The sequence below is a fragment of the Denticeps clupeoides genome, unplaced genomic scaffold (genome assembly GCF_900700375.1).
Source record: "Denticeps clupeoides unplaced genomic scaffold, fDenClu1.1, whole genome shotgun sequence".
NCBI classification, from domain to species: Eukaryota; Metazoa; Chordata; class Actinopteri; order Clupeiformes; family Denticipitidae; genus Denticeps; species Denticeps clupeoides.
In genome coordinates this window covers 54,146-71,573 of record NW_021630107.1, presented here as the reverse complement: position 1 = coordinate 71,573, position 17,428 = coordinate 54,146, and the positions used below count along the sequence as shown (strand labels likewise).

Genomic DNA, 17,428 nt, shown 5'->3' with positions numbered 1-17,428 from the left:
GCACATTTCTAATGAAAAGACGAAGCTGGAGAACAACAGCGTGTTTAACTCACCGCGGAGAGTTAAACATTGGTGGCAGTGGTGGCAGTGACAGTTAAGCTGTGGTGGCCTAGCAGTTAAGGAAGCTGCCCAGTAATCGGAAGATTTCTGATTCGATTCCCGATCCGCCAAGGTGCCATTGAGGTGCCAGTGAGCAAAGCACCGTCCCCACACACTGTTCCCCGGGCGCCTGCCATGGCTGCCCACTGCTCACTAATGGTGATGGTTAAAAGTAGAGGACACGTTTTGTTGTGTCACTGTGTGCTGTGCTGTCTATCACAATGAGAATCACTTCACTTTCAACTAGACACCAACCAAGGAGAGTGCGGAATCACAGCGTCATTTACAGGTGTGGAAGGAGAGTTAAAACAGCGAAAAGCCACTCTCTGCATCACGCAGGACCTGTCATGGTCCTGTCACATCAGCACCATGGTGAAAAAGGCCGGCAGCGTCTCTACCACCTCAGACGCCTGAGAGACTCTAGACTGCCCTCCAAGGTGCTCAGGAACATCTACTCCTGCACCATAGAGAACATCCTGACGGGAAACATCTCAACCTGGTTCGGGAACAGCACCATGAAGGACAGGCGAGCCTACAGAGGGTGGTTCGATCAGCCGAACGAATCATCCGTACCAAGCTCCCTGACCTTCAATCTATCTACAGCAAACGGGGTTGTACCAGGGCCAGGAAGATAGTGAAAGACCTCAGCCACCCCAACAATGGACTGTTCTCTCTGCTGCGATCAGGTAGGCGCTTCCGCTCCCTGAAGTCCAACACAGAGAGAATGAGGAGGAGCTTTGTCCCGCAGGTTATCCAAGCTCTCAACAACCACAGCACTTCATAGAACTCTAATACACTCCAGCACTTTCACTTTCAATCACTCTGGACTCTTTGCACAAATTCACTTTGCACAAAATCTCTACTCTTTTTACTCTTTGCACAAAATCTCTTTTTATTTTTTAGATATATATATACATTGACTTTCACTCATTTGCACACCTTCACCCTACCTGTTCCACACATTTTATGTTAAAGACATAAAAGTGTAATATTTGGTTATGCTTGCAATATTTACACATTGGTTTTCATTGTATACTTGCAACATTTGCAATACTGTGGTCTGTAGCAGTTGTTAAAAAGCATTTCACTGCATATCATGTCTGTGACAAATTGAATTTGAATTTGAATTTGATTTGCGAATTCGTGTGAATTACATTTCAGGTAATGCTCCTGGGTGCACAACAAGTTTATTTAATAACCAAAAAACCTGGATGTGACACCTCCCAGAATTCCCTCATGTACTGTTTCTGGTCGCTCCTCAATGTAAGCGTCTTGCCATTCCATAAAATCTCGCATGCTGCAATAGAAACAGACCTGCCAAAATCTAGAATGCTCTTAAAATCCATCTGCATAAATTCTTGGAATGACATTGAACACCTGCATTTTATCTATTAGTATTTTTTAAAATGTGTTTTTATGTAGAGACTAACGCTGACAGAATTTTTTTTTACGTTAAATGTGCAAGGTTTGACATTCTCCAAAATTCCGAGTTATTTCCTGAGGTTATTCATGCTTGTGGTATAAATCAGATATTTTGCTACTTGCCCTTTAAACCTGTGTAATGTTCAGAAGAAACCTTTGATGCTTCAAAGGTTTAGTTCTGCTTTGTGCCGTTACTGCCGACAGTCATCTTTTTCAAATCCTAAATAAGCTTCCAAACCAACACAATGTCAGTACGAGGACAAATTCCCAACTCATCCAAAGTGAGGGCTCTTCACTTTCTCCTGTAAAACGCAAGCATCACATAACACGTCATGTGGCACAATACCATTTCTCAAGGTATTAGGAAACTCTGTCTTGGCTCCTAGGTGGAATGAACTTCCACTGGATGTTCGGACAGCTGAGTCATTAAAGATCTTCAAGTAAAAACACTTTTAAAGCAATTATGTAAGTCACTTGTATTTATATTAACATTAATGTCATTAATCAGACGCTGTTATCCAGAGCGACTTACAGTCAGTAGTGACAGGGACAGTCCCCCTGGAGATACTCAGGGTTAAGTGCCTTGCTCAGGGACACAATGGTCTTCTGGTTCATAGGTGACTGTCTTACCCACTAGGCTACTACCACCCCACTAGGGTCTGCAGCAAGGTAAGGAAATCAAGGAAATCATTTGAGATTCTGAGAATGGGATGTCCCTTCAAAACAGCCTCCTCTTGTTAATCAGCTGGCACCAGGGCACACGTAGATGACCAGGGGATGGTTGTCTGGCATTTAACGGAGAAAGGCCCATCTCCTCTCCCACAGCAGAAGCCCGGCGCAAGTGGGCTAAATGTCATCGCTGACGATGGTAATCCAGAATTGGTGAGGGCCCTCATTAATATGATCACTTGCCAGTGGATGAGAAAGAAAAAGAACGTTGAGTTATTCTACGTCTGAAGGCTGAGGGCCACAAATGGGGCAGGGGTAGAGATGTGTTCCCTGGATTTAAAAGTTAAAAGAGCACGAATTGGGACGACCCTCTCTCGGTTGTGCAGGACGACAGGGTTTGGTGCAGAAGTACTCATGAAGTATGGGTAAAAGGCACTCATCTCACAGCTGTGGCCCAGCAAGCTGAGGGCAATGAAGGAAAGGCTAGCATTACTAACACGGCTCCCAACAGGAGCGAATTCTAATGAAAAGTGAGGTTACAAATAACAACATTAATAAAAAAATAAAAAAGACATGCATTCATGGGCTCGTTTTTTCAGGTAGTGGCTGAGGGTGAAAAAAGAAAGAAAGCTGACATTAAATAATTCTCCCCGTCCAAAAAATGTTTTAAAAACCTTCCCATCAAACAAAGTTCCACTCGCCTTACCAAAGCTTTCGGTATGCACAGACACATAGGCAGGCAGGGTTGCACTCCCTTTGAAGGCAGACAATGTTGGGCTTGGGCTTCTGCTCGCACGAATTTGGACGAGAGCGGCGGGGCCTGGGCCAGGAGGACACAGAGCGCGCTGCTAATGAGCACTTGGCTTCGCGGGAGGCTAAGAGGAACTGAGACAGAAGGGCCTATACACTTTTTTTTCATTGTTCTTTAAAGCCAGCGCGTGAACCGAACTGTGCAAGAAACGAATACGAGCCTCGCCTTGCGGTGAGCAAGCCGACTCCAAACAGGAAGCCGGAGAGTGGCCGCTAATGTCCCCGCGACACGCGAATCGGTGACCCAATCCTATTACGGCCGTGACAAAGGTCCTTGTCCACCCGGGAGATTGTTGCCATGACGGCGCTCATCCACAGTGCTTCTGGGATGGAGTGCCTGGCTCCATTAGAGCAAAGCCTTATGGGAAGCACTTACAACTAAAGGCTCAATGTCACTGTCAGGGCAAAGTACAGACACGTCTCTCATTCAGGTGACGACGTGTACTCCCCATGCTGTCTTTCTAAAGTGCATTTATTTTTTAAGCATTTATATCTATCTATATATAAATAAAGTGCTGAAAAGTCCTGTAGGTTTATGTAGAAGTGCAGCGCTGTCTTATATGACAGCAGTGAGTGCCACTGCAGTGTCAAGCTATTTACAGCGGTAATAACCGGTTTCCTCAACGCTCAGCTCGCTTTCTTAACAGGCGGCATTCCGAATGTTGACTACAGCCTGGAGGAGAGGATAGAGGGGAAAAACGTGTCCCCTTCCGCCTCCCCCACCTCTTCCCGGGGTGCTATCTGCCTGTCTGAGGTGATAACGGAAGCGTTGGCTGAGGCTGCGGTTATCATACGCTGTCCACTCCTCCGACACATCCGTCCATCCACCTGCCTGCTGGTGGGACTGCATACTCCATTACCGAGGCACGGTAGGAGAGGGAACGAGACAGTGAGGTGTCGAATGAAGCCGCAAATTAAAATTTGAACAAGAAGTTATATTGAAAGAGTAGAAAAAATGTAAATGATCACCCAAGTAATGTATTTGAACACTTATTAGGTTTACAAAAGGTACCTGTATTTCATAAATGCTGTGTTTAATAGTTTGTAAGAAACGCCACTATTTTTACTGTGCATTATGCATATATAAGTTTAAAGTAGTAAAGTAAGAAGGGATTTACAAACACAGATTAAATAAATAATATTTATCCTTATCTGGAAGATGAGAAACTAACTACATTTTTTTGTGTGTGATTATGTTTGGAAGGAGCCTTAAGATTGAGCCAGTCAATACAGTCAATACAGTCAATACAGTACAATACATCAAAAGGGTTAAAGGGCTGCCTAAAAACTAACCAAATCTAAAAAGGGCAAAAGTAAACATGAATAAAATAAGTATGTAAGTACAATGGCAACAGTAAAATACACTAAGTGTTATTTACATGGAAAGCTTAGTGGGAAAGACACTCGACTATGAACCAGAAGTCCTGGGTTCAAACCCCACTTACTACCATTGTGTCTCTGAGCATTGTGTCTCCAGGGGAGACTGTCCCTGTAACTATTGATTGTAAGTCGGTCTGGATAAGGGCATCAGATAAATGCCATAAAAATGAAAAAAAAGAAAAAAAAAACAAATGCATTGTTTAATTGTGTTATTAATGCTACCATAAAAAATGACCATAAAAGCATTACTTTGACAATGCTTAAATTAAACACACCAAACTGTAATCTGAATAAATTATAATAATAATAATATTGGCGCGAGCGAGTCCCGGGCTGAGTGCAGGCCCCGGCCCTTCCCGATCCCCAATCCCTCTTTAAAGGACTGCCTGCACCAGCGTTCCGGGACCAGTCTTGTTATTGTTCTGTAACAATGCGTGCGTGGTGGACGATGTCTGGTGTGAGTATGATGTCGGTGTATGGAGTCTGACAAAAGTTTCCTAATACCAAATCAAAATAAGAGGTTGGAATTTTGACATACGTTTTTGCTTACATCTTGCTCTCTTTCATTTAATGCTGCTCATTTAAGTAAGTGTAGTGATTGTCATATGTGATACACAGCAGCACAGCACACAGTGAAATTTGTCCTCTGCATTTAACCCATCACCCTGAGTGAGCAGTGGGCAGCCATGACAAGCGCCCGGGGAGCAGTGTGTGGGAACGGTGCTTTGCTCAGTGGCACCTCAGTGGCACCTTGGCAGATCGGGATTCGAACCAGCAACCTTCTGATTACGGGGGCGCTTCCTTAACCGCTAGGCCACCACTGCCATTTTTACAGCTTCACTGCTGACTTTTCAGCCGCTCCGCCCAATTTTACGTTTACGCTGCCTGAGGATTCGGTTGGAATTTTGGCACAACCTTCTCATGTGGTCTCATTGGCCAGCAGGTATTTGAGTAGCTGAAAAGCGAGCAGTGAAACTGTCAAAGCAAGCAGCGTAACTCTCACAAGCAAAAATGAAAAGAGAGCGAGACGTAAGCGAAAACGTGTCAAAATTCCAACTTCTTATTTTACGTTCCAATGTCGTATTTTTGTTCGACATTAGGAAAGTTTTGTTCTTACATGTGGTGCAGGTGTGGAGTGTCCCCCGTGTGAGTGATCCTTTCATTTTCCCATCTTCAATTCCCCAAAGTAGAGTGTGTGTTTGTGTTTGTTTGTCCCTTAATTTCTAAAAGTGATTTACAGTACAGGCCAAAAGTTTGGACACACCTTCTCATTCAATGTGTTTTCTTTATTGACATTGGTAGATTCTCACTGAAGGCATCAAAACTATGAATGAATGAACAAATTTGCAGCAAATATTGCATTATATTTATTTATTTCAAGAGTGATTTGCATTTGCTAATTAAAGGGACAGTCCCCGTGGAACAGCACCGTGTTAAATGTCATGCTCAGGGACACTACGGGATGCAAACCGTGACTTTGTGGGTCAAGGCAAACAGCGCAAGTAGAGCCTTGCAGACAAGCATTACTGGTAAAATGATTAATTGAGATGCCGAGTCTCACACGGGCTTAAAAAATATTTTGACATCTCATTTACTAATGATGTCGTCCCCAGATTATTGCAGCCTATGCTATACGGCCGGAAATCGTAGGAAATCGTGGAGTGTCTCGCACGCATATCTTCTGTGTTTACATGCGCGGATAAACACAGAAACAGATACACGCAGCGCCTCAGCAGATGTGAGCGCCTTGCGCTTTTCTGGCGGGATCGGTTTAAGGTTGAGAGGCCGCTGAGGAGCTTGGCTTTGCGTCAGCCGGGCCGGTGTGTTTTGACTGGAAAGATAAACCCCTCGTTCTTTACATAAGGGTGGGAGGACTTTAGTCAAAAGAACATCTGTTGGCCGGACCCTGGTGTACGCTAAGGGTCACGATTGCAATTGTAACTGCTTCTGGATGACGCCCATGCTCTATATATGTTTGGAGATCAAAGCATGCTCCTCAGTCTCAGCTGTGGGAGTCTAAATTCGTCTGAATTTCACTTCTGATTGGAATCTTTAGCAGATTTTTTCCCCCTTGATACCATTCCAGGTTCCAGGCACCCATCCACCAGGTTCAGACCCTCCCAGGAGAGGCCAAGGGCGGAGGGCCAGTTCGGGAATATGTGGTTTGACTTGGTAGGATTATTTGTCCAACACAGGGGCCGTTTTTTGAACCCGACACGTCCTCTGCAAGGCCACAGGAGTCCGAGCATCTGCCATCCAACAGCAAAAACCACCATCTGCTGCTGAGCACAGAGACGATGCTGACTCCTCGCCGAACCAAGGCCTCATTCACCTTCAGAAGCGGCAGCTCGGAGGTGCGGCATTTGAGGTATTTCCAGATTTTACTCTTTACACCCATTGCATCAGTTTAACATTTTGTGGGCCAACATTATTCTCCGACTTTAGGGCCTTCAGAGTCACAAGCTCAAGGGAGGCCACAGACCCTTTCATCAAGCTGAACGCGCCCACCAGGGCCCAGCCATCACATTTCCGGTCAGACGTGACTGACAGAGTGCCTTTTAGACAAACTCAAAGGGACGGCATAGGCCTTTGAGGACAAAGAGTTTCAAGCAGATGCGTGGGAGACTGGAGGATCACAGAAGCGGGGGTGGATGTGGAGACGACATTAGCGATGCCATCTTGAGCTCAGAAAAGCCTGCCTTGTTGTTTAATCATTAGCGGCGCTCCGTGACACCGGCCGCAGAAGCAGATTGAAGGGCCCTTGGTTAAGCAGTAATGTATAGGAGACAGTCACCATGGGCCTATTAGCGGCGCACGTCGCATATGTAGGTAAAACTCCTACGTGCGTCCACAGAGTCCATTCTTTCTTTCATGAAAGCTTCCTCTCCTTCTCAAGTACCCTGGTGGATAAGCAGAGGCTCAGTTATTACGCCCTTGAGCCTCGTGAATCTGATTTTCCAGAACCGATCTCCTTTCCAAGGCAGTCACGACACCCGCCGAAGGTGCAAGAGCACCAATCATGAGACGTACGATTTTTTAGCTCTCCTCCCAGGGAGCGGCAGTGAACATTCGCCCACCGCATGTGGCTCGGCCTGGCAGGAGGACATGGAAATGCAGCGGCGCTTTAAATTTTTCCCAGGTGTGTGATGAATGGCAGTGCGATAGTGAGAGCAACAAAGCAAAAAGGCAAGAACGAGGATGAAAGGTAATGAGGATAGAGATGGAGGGACTTTGAACGCTCAGATGGAGGGAACTGAGGACACTTCCACAGAGACCAACCTGAGAAAAAAAAATGATGATGATATGTCCGTAATAGAGTTGAAGGAGGGAATATGTGAGAGAAGTGCAGATTTTATAAACCTCGAGGTATGATCAATGGAAATAGGTAAAATAAATACGTGGCTTTTCCAGCGAATGACAGATGTAGGTCAACGCTGTGAGTTCTCATATCAGCACCATGGCCAGGGGCTTGCTTATCATGTGATTGTGCGAAGACCCTTACAGTAACCTCCTAGGAAATTTTCTATGTTAAAAAAACATAGAGCGCAGGCCTCCATTTTTTTTATACACATTGTGGTGAAGACAACATATGAGGTCATCCTGGGTAGCCACCAAGCTTTAAAATTAAATGAACGCAGATTAAATATTAAAGACCGTGGCCCATGGTTGCATCCAAAAAAATTTTATTCGCATGGTGGGCTGTTTGAGAATTGTTTATGCAGCACTAAATGCGTCTGCCCATAGCGCTGTGACCAATTTTTACGAATGTGGAGGCAGAGCCTTAAAACCAATGGGGCAGTCATGTTGCCATGCATTGGCCAAAAAAGATCATTCTGAGACTTTTGGGTCATAAAACAATATAGTGCGACTAATATTTGCTGTGGCTTCTAGTGAAAGTAAATATTTTGGCCTAATAGAGCACCTAAAGTTCTAAAGTGTAAAACCTGATTCCATGAAGACATTTAGAACTGTAGATCTAGAATTACCCCTTTACAAGTAATAATTTGCTGGCCTGAGTCCACATCTCAGACGATCTCACTTGGACCACCAACATCACCTCCATTACCAAAAAGGCCCAGCAGCGTCTCCACTTTATGAGACGGCTGAAGCGAGACAACCTGACCCCTCCCACCCTCACCGTGTTTTACAGGGGCACCATAGAGAGTGTCCTGACCAGCTGCATCTCCGCCTGGTTCGGTAACAGCACTGTTGCCGATATCAGGCAGCTTCAAAGGATCATCAAAGCAGCTGGTAACATCATCGGAGCGTCTCTTCCGCCACTGCAGGACATCTTCTACAAGCGCTGCATCAGAAGAGCCTCCTGCATCGTGCTCGACCCCTCACATCCATCACATGAACTTTTTACACTCCTCCCATCCGGCAGACGCTACCGCAGCATCAGATCTCGATCCTCCAGGATGCGTGATAGCTTCTTCCCACAAGCCATCAGGCTCCTGAACACACTACCTGCACTCATACTTCCCTCCACACACACTCGCACTGTGGACTAACTCTGTTGCACCTCTGCACTTTATACCTCATTGCTGCCAATATGCACACGCTGCTATACGGACTACCTCTTCTTGTTGCACTGAAACCAATAACTGTACTATCACTACTGTTGTTTATTTGCACAGTCTAAACATGTATATATCACTGGTCACTTTTTAACACTACATTTTTAGCTAAATTGTATATTCTGTATCCTATTTATTTATATATTGTATTTCATGTGACGCATCTGTTTTCTGTTTTTTTGTTGTCTACTTTTATGTTGCACTGTAAACTGGAGCCACGTCTTCTCGTCTCTCTGTATATCTGCACAATATATCGAAGAGATGACAATTAAGGTCACTTGAACTTGAACTTGAACCTAACTGTAGAGATCTAAAGCACATCTTAAGTTCTAAGAGAGGACCCCAAGACAGTATACAGAGTATATATGGAATGCTTTACTACAGGCCTGACAACACTCAGGGATACAGCAGGCCCACTGAGATAACATTCAGAAAAACCAGGAGGACACCTTCCTCAAGAAAGTCTGATATAAAATCAGTAGATCCAGAAGCTCTGGGTATTAATCATGTTAAATGTAAATGAAATGACAAAACTTTGCACACCTTCATCTGCAGCCTGCACTCATCCATCCTGACGGTTATCTAAGATCTCTGTGGCGGCCTGCTGTTGTGCTGAACTGCTGGATCCCCTAATTTAACCACATTTGCTCGTTGCCTCGTATGGCTTTTGCAGCATATGGACAGACGAGCGAGGAAATGTGACCGAGGGTCTGGACTTTGGGTCGTATAGCCAGGTGTTGAAGAAGATTAATGATGGCCGCACTAATAGAGCGAGCAAGCTAATCTGTTCAGATGAACGTCACCAACACACACACTCAGGAGCCCAAACACGGCAAAGTAAGCAAAAGTTTTTCCTTGTGGCTTCTATTGGCCACCGTCATTGCTCTGAAGCCACAAAAGTTACAGCTGCTACGTCCTTTATCATTTGTTTAGGATTTATTAACTTACTGGATATTTGGTGAAGCCAAATTCAGTCAAACACAACCCTGCTGACATTTTTGTAATTTGCTTTTTTTTTCTATTAGAGGGAAATCAGATCCTGGGGACAAACGAGACAGAAAGCAGGACATGAGACCGTTACACCATTCTCGACAAGGTGACGAGGTTTCCTTCATCCATTCCAGACTCCAGGCTGACCCTTTCTCAGGGTGGAGAAATGATGAGAGGTTAACGATCCCCCACTCTGCCTAAACACGATCAGTGTCAGTGGAAAGCGGGGGTAATGAGACGCTGATTATGATGATGATGATCTAGAATATCGCATTTCCCTGCCCAGGCCGTCCCCTCCCGTTGTAATGAAACCGGAATATGTCAGGCCGCCGTGAAGTCATGTAATGGCTGGAGTGATGTCATCAGATTGTTCATAAATGGGAGTCAGGTTCTGCAGAGAGCAAAAGAACAATTACAGAAGCAATCGAGGAATTCAAATGAATACATGCTAAAAACTAAGAACAGGGTGGTTTGGGTTGTTGTGTGAATTTTCCACAACAACACAACTCTAGAGCCTCCATATGGCGGAACATAATCGTGCTGTTCCAAAGCCTTAGGGAGAATAATAAGACGTAATGGGAAGTATTGGTGTGGCGCGCATATTTAAAAACCAATCGGCCCCTGCGCCCACATTAAGGAGCGTCCATTATGACAACGGCACAGCCGCTAATGTCTGAAAGCCGCCGCTCCCCCCCCAAAAAAATCACAGCCGACACCAGGGATGCAATATTAACAAGACCTAAATGAGTGTGGGTTAGAGCTCGGGGCGGAACCTGTAAAGAGAGTGAAGAAACGAACCCCATGGCTAATTGAAAGAGTGAGAGGGAGATGTGAAAAATTTTCTAAGAATATCTTAATGTCGTATAATACAACGACGTTCCAGCCTTGAACTCTGATTGGCTAGAATCATTGGAGGGGTGTGAATTGGGCCGAAATGGTGGAACAGCTCTTTCTACATTGTTCATTAACCATATTATCATCCACCTATTAATAAAAATGCTTTTTTAAAAATGAAAATCTGCAATTTTTTTTTTGTTTGTTTGTTTGTTTTACACAGCTGTAAAATTGTAGATATTAGAACGAAATGGAATTACATTTTTGTACTACCGTTGTATCACACGATAACATTGCGGTCAATCAAAATACAATCAAATTATTTTTTATCCTTACAAATTGAATTTTTGGAAAACAATGAAAGATTAGAGTTCCTCACTCACACCAGAGGTGAATATCAGATATCGATCATGTGGCATTGTAGGATGATTACATATTGTCATTGTTTCATTTGCGGCAGTTGTGGCCCCGTAATTAGAAGGTTGCCGGTTCGAATCCTGATCCGCCAAGGTGCCACTGAGGTGCAACTGAGCAAAAACACCGTCCCCACACACTTCTCCCTGGGTGCCTGTCATGGCTGTCCACTGCTCACCAAGGGTGATGGTGAAAAGCAGAGGACAAATTTCATTGTGTCACCGTGTGCTGTGCTGCAGTGTTTCACAATGACAATCACTTTTCTTTCAAATCGTGATTGAAAAACATTTTCTGTACAACCGCACAACCTGCTTCGATAACTTTTTACATTCAGAGCAGAAATCGCTGTTCTATCTTTGTTGCTGATAGCTCAATATTTTGGATCACACCAAGGAGTAATGACTTTGGCGGGAAGCTCTCTGGCCCCGAGTGTCCCGGCAGAATTGCAAGTTGTGCTGTGGAGTGGCTTTAATGAGGATGAAAATATTACCGCGCTCCATCTATGCTCCATTTCACCTGTGCTCCATATGAAATGTCTCGCCACCAAGGAATGTATTGATCAATATCTCCCCACGCTGCTGAGAAGGGACAGAATTAAAGAAAAGAGGGATTTTGTGGTCCCCATGTCCCGTGATTACAGTGATTACAGCAACAGTCATCAGTTTAGTGTTTTCATTAATTAACAGCAATTATTAATGTGGCCTGAAAGCAGCATCAAACAATGAAAGCAACGATTCATATTCTTCACAAATGAATGTCAGCTCAATGCAATCCTTTACGTCTTATTAAGGAGCAACTTGACTTTTCAGAAAGTCAAATACCCCGCCGGCTTAATTTAACAGACAGATAGGCAGGACTGAAAAGCCCCTGTCAGCGGACTGAAGCCTGCAATCGATGGTGTTCGTATTTAACTCTTTCTTCTGAAGATGTGGGGCTTGGGGTGAAATGTGCCGCATGTGTCCCACAGTTCATTACTAGGTTTTAATTTTTTTGATACTTTTCTATAGAATGTGGAAATGGTGCTCCTAATCCATTTGGAATGAAGCCTAGTGATCAACAAACTTGCAATTCAATCAGCTCACACGTAAAAACTGTGAGATGTGAACATACACTCATACAACATTTTAAGCACAAATTCAATGGTGGAGAAAGAATGCAAATAAATTAACGTTGAAGAGCCCCAATGTGTAAAAAATGTGAGAAAAACTGTCAACCTGCACTTTCTGTTTTCTGCTTTGCATTTTGGTTGAAATCAGTCTGGGTGGGACTCGCATTGTTAAATGAGACAAATCAACCAATATAAAAAGGATACTGGGAGACAACCTTCAATGTGTTTTTTATTTTCATGATATTGGTAGATTATCACTGAATGCATCAAAACTATGAATGAACACATGTGGAGTTATGTACTTAAAAAGTGGAGACCTGGCCTCCACAGTCACCGGACCTGAACCCAATCGAGATGGTTTGGGGTGAGCTGGACCTCAGAGCGAAGGCAAAGGGACCAACAAGTGCTGAACACATCTGGGAACTCCTTCAAGACTGTTGGAAAACCATTTCAGGTGACGACCTCTTGAAACTCATCGAGAGAATGCCAAGAGTGTACAAAGCAGTAATCAGAGCAAAGGGTGGATATTTTTAAGAAATTATAATATAAAACATGTTTTCAGTTGTTTCACCTTTTTATGTTAAGTACATAACTCCACGAACAAAGGAGTTAAACTTGAGTGGACAAAATGGGGAATAACCTTCACGACCTTCAAGTGAAGGAACCAGATGATACACGGACTTCAGTTGAATAATTGCAGCACCCCCGACTCTTCATTCCACTGAATACTGAATTAAATTTGTACATTCAGTGCACAAATATTATGACACGACGGCTATGTAATAGAGTCAAATTGGCTTGGATATGGGTTTGGGCAGGACATTTGTTAGCCTTCTCATTAGCAACCCTGTCAAAAAATCCACAGTGCAGCAACTGACAGCCCAGCATAAAAAAAAATGTTATTAGCTTGTTTACTTCAGACAGATTTTTGGGCCGTCCTCATTATCTCCGAACATGTCGAAGCATCAGGCCACACAGTAAAGGAAATAGAACGCGTGTTATTGTTCTTTTGATCGCTGATACACCTCCGTCTCTCGTCAGCCCGAGTGCTTCATCTCAGACGCGGCCGTGGCTGCACCTTGAAAGGTAACAGCTCACTTCACAAGTGACACTGTGAAAAAGTGTCTGTCTGGTGCTCTCTAGTGCTCGGAAACAACCTGTCTTACATGGACCACCATTAAAAAAAATAGACTTTCTCGAGTTATCATGAAATACTCCTGGGTAAATAGCTTCGATGTTGATCAAAGGCCTTAATAGAAATATTGGAGATGTTTCATGAACAGAAGAAATGCTTTCTTGTGCTCAAGTGAGTTTGTCCTCAGGGGTAAATTAACCATCAATGTATTTGGCTCTTGTGTTGCCTGTTGAAGACAAAAAGTGTGAAGCAATTTGTGTTCTAGAATCCTCCCCAGTCACACACGCAAACACACACTGATAAAGAAACGACACCCTGAGTCAGATCCGTAATACGGCCTCAATGAGAAGGAACAGGTTCCAAACGATCATTAACACTTTTATTTCAACTCTAATTAAACTCCTATTTTATTCAAATGATCCAATTTTCTCATCTCAACATGCTCAAAAAAAAAAAAACTTCCAAAAAATTTCAAAGAACTGAATCCATAAATAAATCAGTGAATTGACTTGACCCCTCCAAAAAGAAGGAAACAGAACTCAGAACTCAATCTAATGAGCAAGCGGCGCTCATTATTCCTAATTCCCTGTCCCTTTTAAAAGCTGTGTAGTCTCATTCTCAAATGGGTTTGGTGCATTGCTTCATTAAGTTAATTAAAATGGCCCTCTTGATCCTGAGTGTCAGCTGAATCCTAACTCTTCCCGACTGGAAAGAATGTGGTAGTGATCCAGAAGGAGGGTCACGTTCCCCGCCGCTGGCCACCGGTGGATTTCCTCGAGATTAAACCCCTGGACGCGTTTCTACGTCAGTGCTGTCTGAGGGCTAATTATCAGCATCCCGAATCCTGAGGAGTGAGATGCCGCTTACAGCTGTTATTTTAGGGCTGCGGAACGGCATGGTGTGAGGGCCGACAAATGGAATTATTACGTGTCACAGTCTTTCTCGCCCCAACATAAAAAAATGCTGGTCTTTGCATAAGAAACTTCCCCTCAAGCTGACCAGCAGAATGCCTCGCTGTCTCTGTCCAATTACGAAGTGCACAAGTACCGGGGGGCTCTGTAACAGTTGCGTGTTTGTAAATCAGCACAATACAGGTCTATGGGGAGCAGGGGCCAGCGTCCCCGATCCCCTCGAACCACTTATCACATGACTTATCACACGCACTCACTTCAAAGGACGCCTTTCAAACCAGCCCACATACAGATCACAGGAGCACTCTGTTCATTCCCCCGAGGAGCCCTGCGCGTCTTCAGAAATGGGGAAACTATTTTAGCCGCCGCTGATTTCCACTTTATTCATCAACGCCAGCGGACAGGAACTTCAATGGCGAGGCTTTCCAACCCTGTTCCTGGAGGATTCCCTGCAACAACATGACATTTTAACCCTGTGTGACAAATGTGTTTTTTTCAGTAGTTTGCCTGAGTACAATGAAGGGAACACTGTGATGCTCACAAATTAAATAAAACCTCACCGAAAGGAGATTTGATGCAGGCTGGGATGTTTGGCAATGGCAACAGAAGTCCGTTTGCCAAGTCTTACATGGTGTCTTTTTGAAAGTCCAAAATGTTGCGTTGTTAAATCCAGGCATTATTCACAATCAGTGGTGGGTAGTAACGACTTACATTATTTCTAGTTTATCGCAAGTTTACCGCACCATACTTTTTATTTACTTGAGTACATTTGTGAAATAAAAACTCTACTAATGCAACGTTTTTAAAACCCATTTATATTCTTTAATTTTTTGCTAGACAGTATATCTGACACATGACAATGTTCAGGCAATCAGACATAGCCATGAGGTCACAGGAGCACACAAACTGTGGCGGCTCGGCACAAACTCGTTACAGCACAGACAGAGTGTGAAAAATGGCAGATGCGACCGTCTTTTCAATATTGACTATTTTATGATTTGTAAACATTTTGTTAAATAGACGTCTATACATTTTCTGTAGAGGAAGAACTTGGCGTTATCATTTATCTGTTTTATTTATATATACAAATATAATTAGCATATATATAATGCTCAGTCCACATATCATACTTTAAAAAGTTATTATTTGTGTTATTATTTTTAGGAAATACCAGAATTAGCACCTATATTTTTTGTGTCTCAATACACTGTTTCTAAAAAATAAATGAGATATTAAAATTCAACCATTACTTAGATCACTGCTTTTTACCAGTGGACTATTTACTACTTTAGAGAAAAATTGAATTTCAACTCAACACACATATGTTCACAACAGAAATCTTGTAATGTACATTTTAGCTGTGGTGTTGGCCCACGTATTTAAGATAGCATCTTTACCATGCCTGGGACCCCGAGGGACCAGGCGGAAGACATGTCATCAGGCCGGTCACCTGACCGACGGGAGGTCTCTGCTTTCAGCCTTGTAAATAATACACAAAGACATCAGCACAGAGGGACGTGACAAACACGTCCAAAAATCTAGGGCAAAGGAGCAGACACATGGGCCACAAAATAGATCAATGACCCATCCCTAGCCCTTTGCTACGGCTACATCCTCCTGCTCTGCTGGTGCCGCCATTACTGCTGTGTATCGGAAACCTGGCATTAAGAATGAATGGAGTGTGTCCAGATAGTATTAATTAAACAGGATGGCTATTGAGCTCTGGTGGCAGCCGTATTAGAGGCTCCCCCTGTAATTAATCAGTGGGCCCTACTTGGTGCAGCTAATCTTCCCACCTGCTGGTGGTCTACAGTCGTGGCCAAAAGTTTTGAGAATGTCGCAAAGTTTGCCGCCTCATTGTTTTTAGATCTTTTTGTCACTGGCTCACCTTTTCATCTCTGGACAATCATTTTTTCCAGATGCCCCAAGCAATCGGAAAGGGGCTTCATAATAGGAAATGACTTTACTCTTTTTTTTTTGCAGAATATTAGTCTGTTGATGTTTTTCTTGGAGTAGAAGTGGCTTCTTTGCTGCCCTTCTTGACACAAGGCCATCCTCCAGACGTCTTCGCCTCACTGTGCATACAGATGCTCTCACACCTGCCTGCTGCCATTCCTGAGCAAGTTCTGCACTGGTGGAACCCTGATCCAGCAGCTGAATCATCTTTAGGACACGGACAATGTGCTTGCTGGACTTTCTGGGGCACCCTGTAGCCCTGTGTCTTCACAACACTTGAACCTCCCTCCTAGAAATTTTATTTTGATGATAAATGGTTGATTTAGGTGCGATTCCTGCTCCTAAGATCACCAGTGGCACCCCGATCTGCACTGCTCTGGAGTGTGTGGGGAAGGTGCTTTACTCTGTGGCACCTCAGTGGCACCTTGGCGTATCGGGATTCGAACCTTCTAATTACGGGGCCGCTTTCCACCACTTCCCTATGATGGTGAAACTGCCACAATTTCACCTGCATCAATGAACAATAAACAATACATACCGATAGTCTCAGATAGTGCATAGTTTTTTCTCTTCTGTTATGTTTTTGGAAACTTGTGAAAACAAGGAAAACTCTCGAAAACTGCGAAATTTATAGCTGCTGCCATTTAATCGCAGGATTTATTTATTTTTTTCGCCCTTTTCTCCCAACACATCTCAGAGGTGCAAGAGAAGAGTGAGTACGTGGGGAGGGAGGGGTTCGAGATTGCACCCTCTGGCATTCAGTGGCATCATCTTTTAACCTGGGAGTCGGTCTCACAATTCTCCCTGCCAATCCACCTGGGGAAAAAAGCGAGTCGGTTAAAGGTGAAGATTGACATGGATTTGTCACCTGTAGGCAGCCCTTTAAAAAACTGATGTTGAAAGCAAAAAAAACGTAGCTGGAACCACGTTGTGATTGAGCGTCTAAAAATACTCTTTGACCTTGTCTCTGAAACACTTTGCCCCATTATCATCAATTCGGAGCTCTTACTGGAAGCGAATAAAAATGCTAGGCCGGTTCCCCTGCTCAATAAATGGGTCTTTATGGGGATGTATTTAAAAAGCTAATTGAAAATTCTGCAGATTGCATTTATAGAGCACTGGG

At 43.8% G+C, this 17,428-nt stretch overlaps 1 protein-coding gene across 2 annotated transcripts in view; it reads right to left on the bottom strand.

Annotated features, from left to right (window-relative positions):
* LOC114783672 (potassium voltage-gated channel subfamily H member 2-like) overlaps window positions 1-17,428 on the bottom strand; it is a 141,500-nt gene that overhangs the window by 90,077 nt on the left and 33,995 nt on the right. The gene's annotated exons all lie outside the window — the stretch shown is intronic.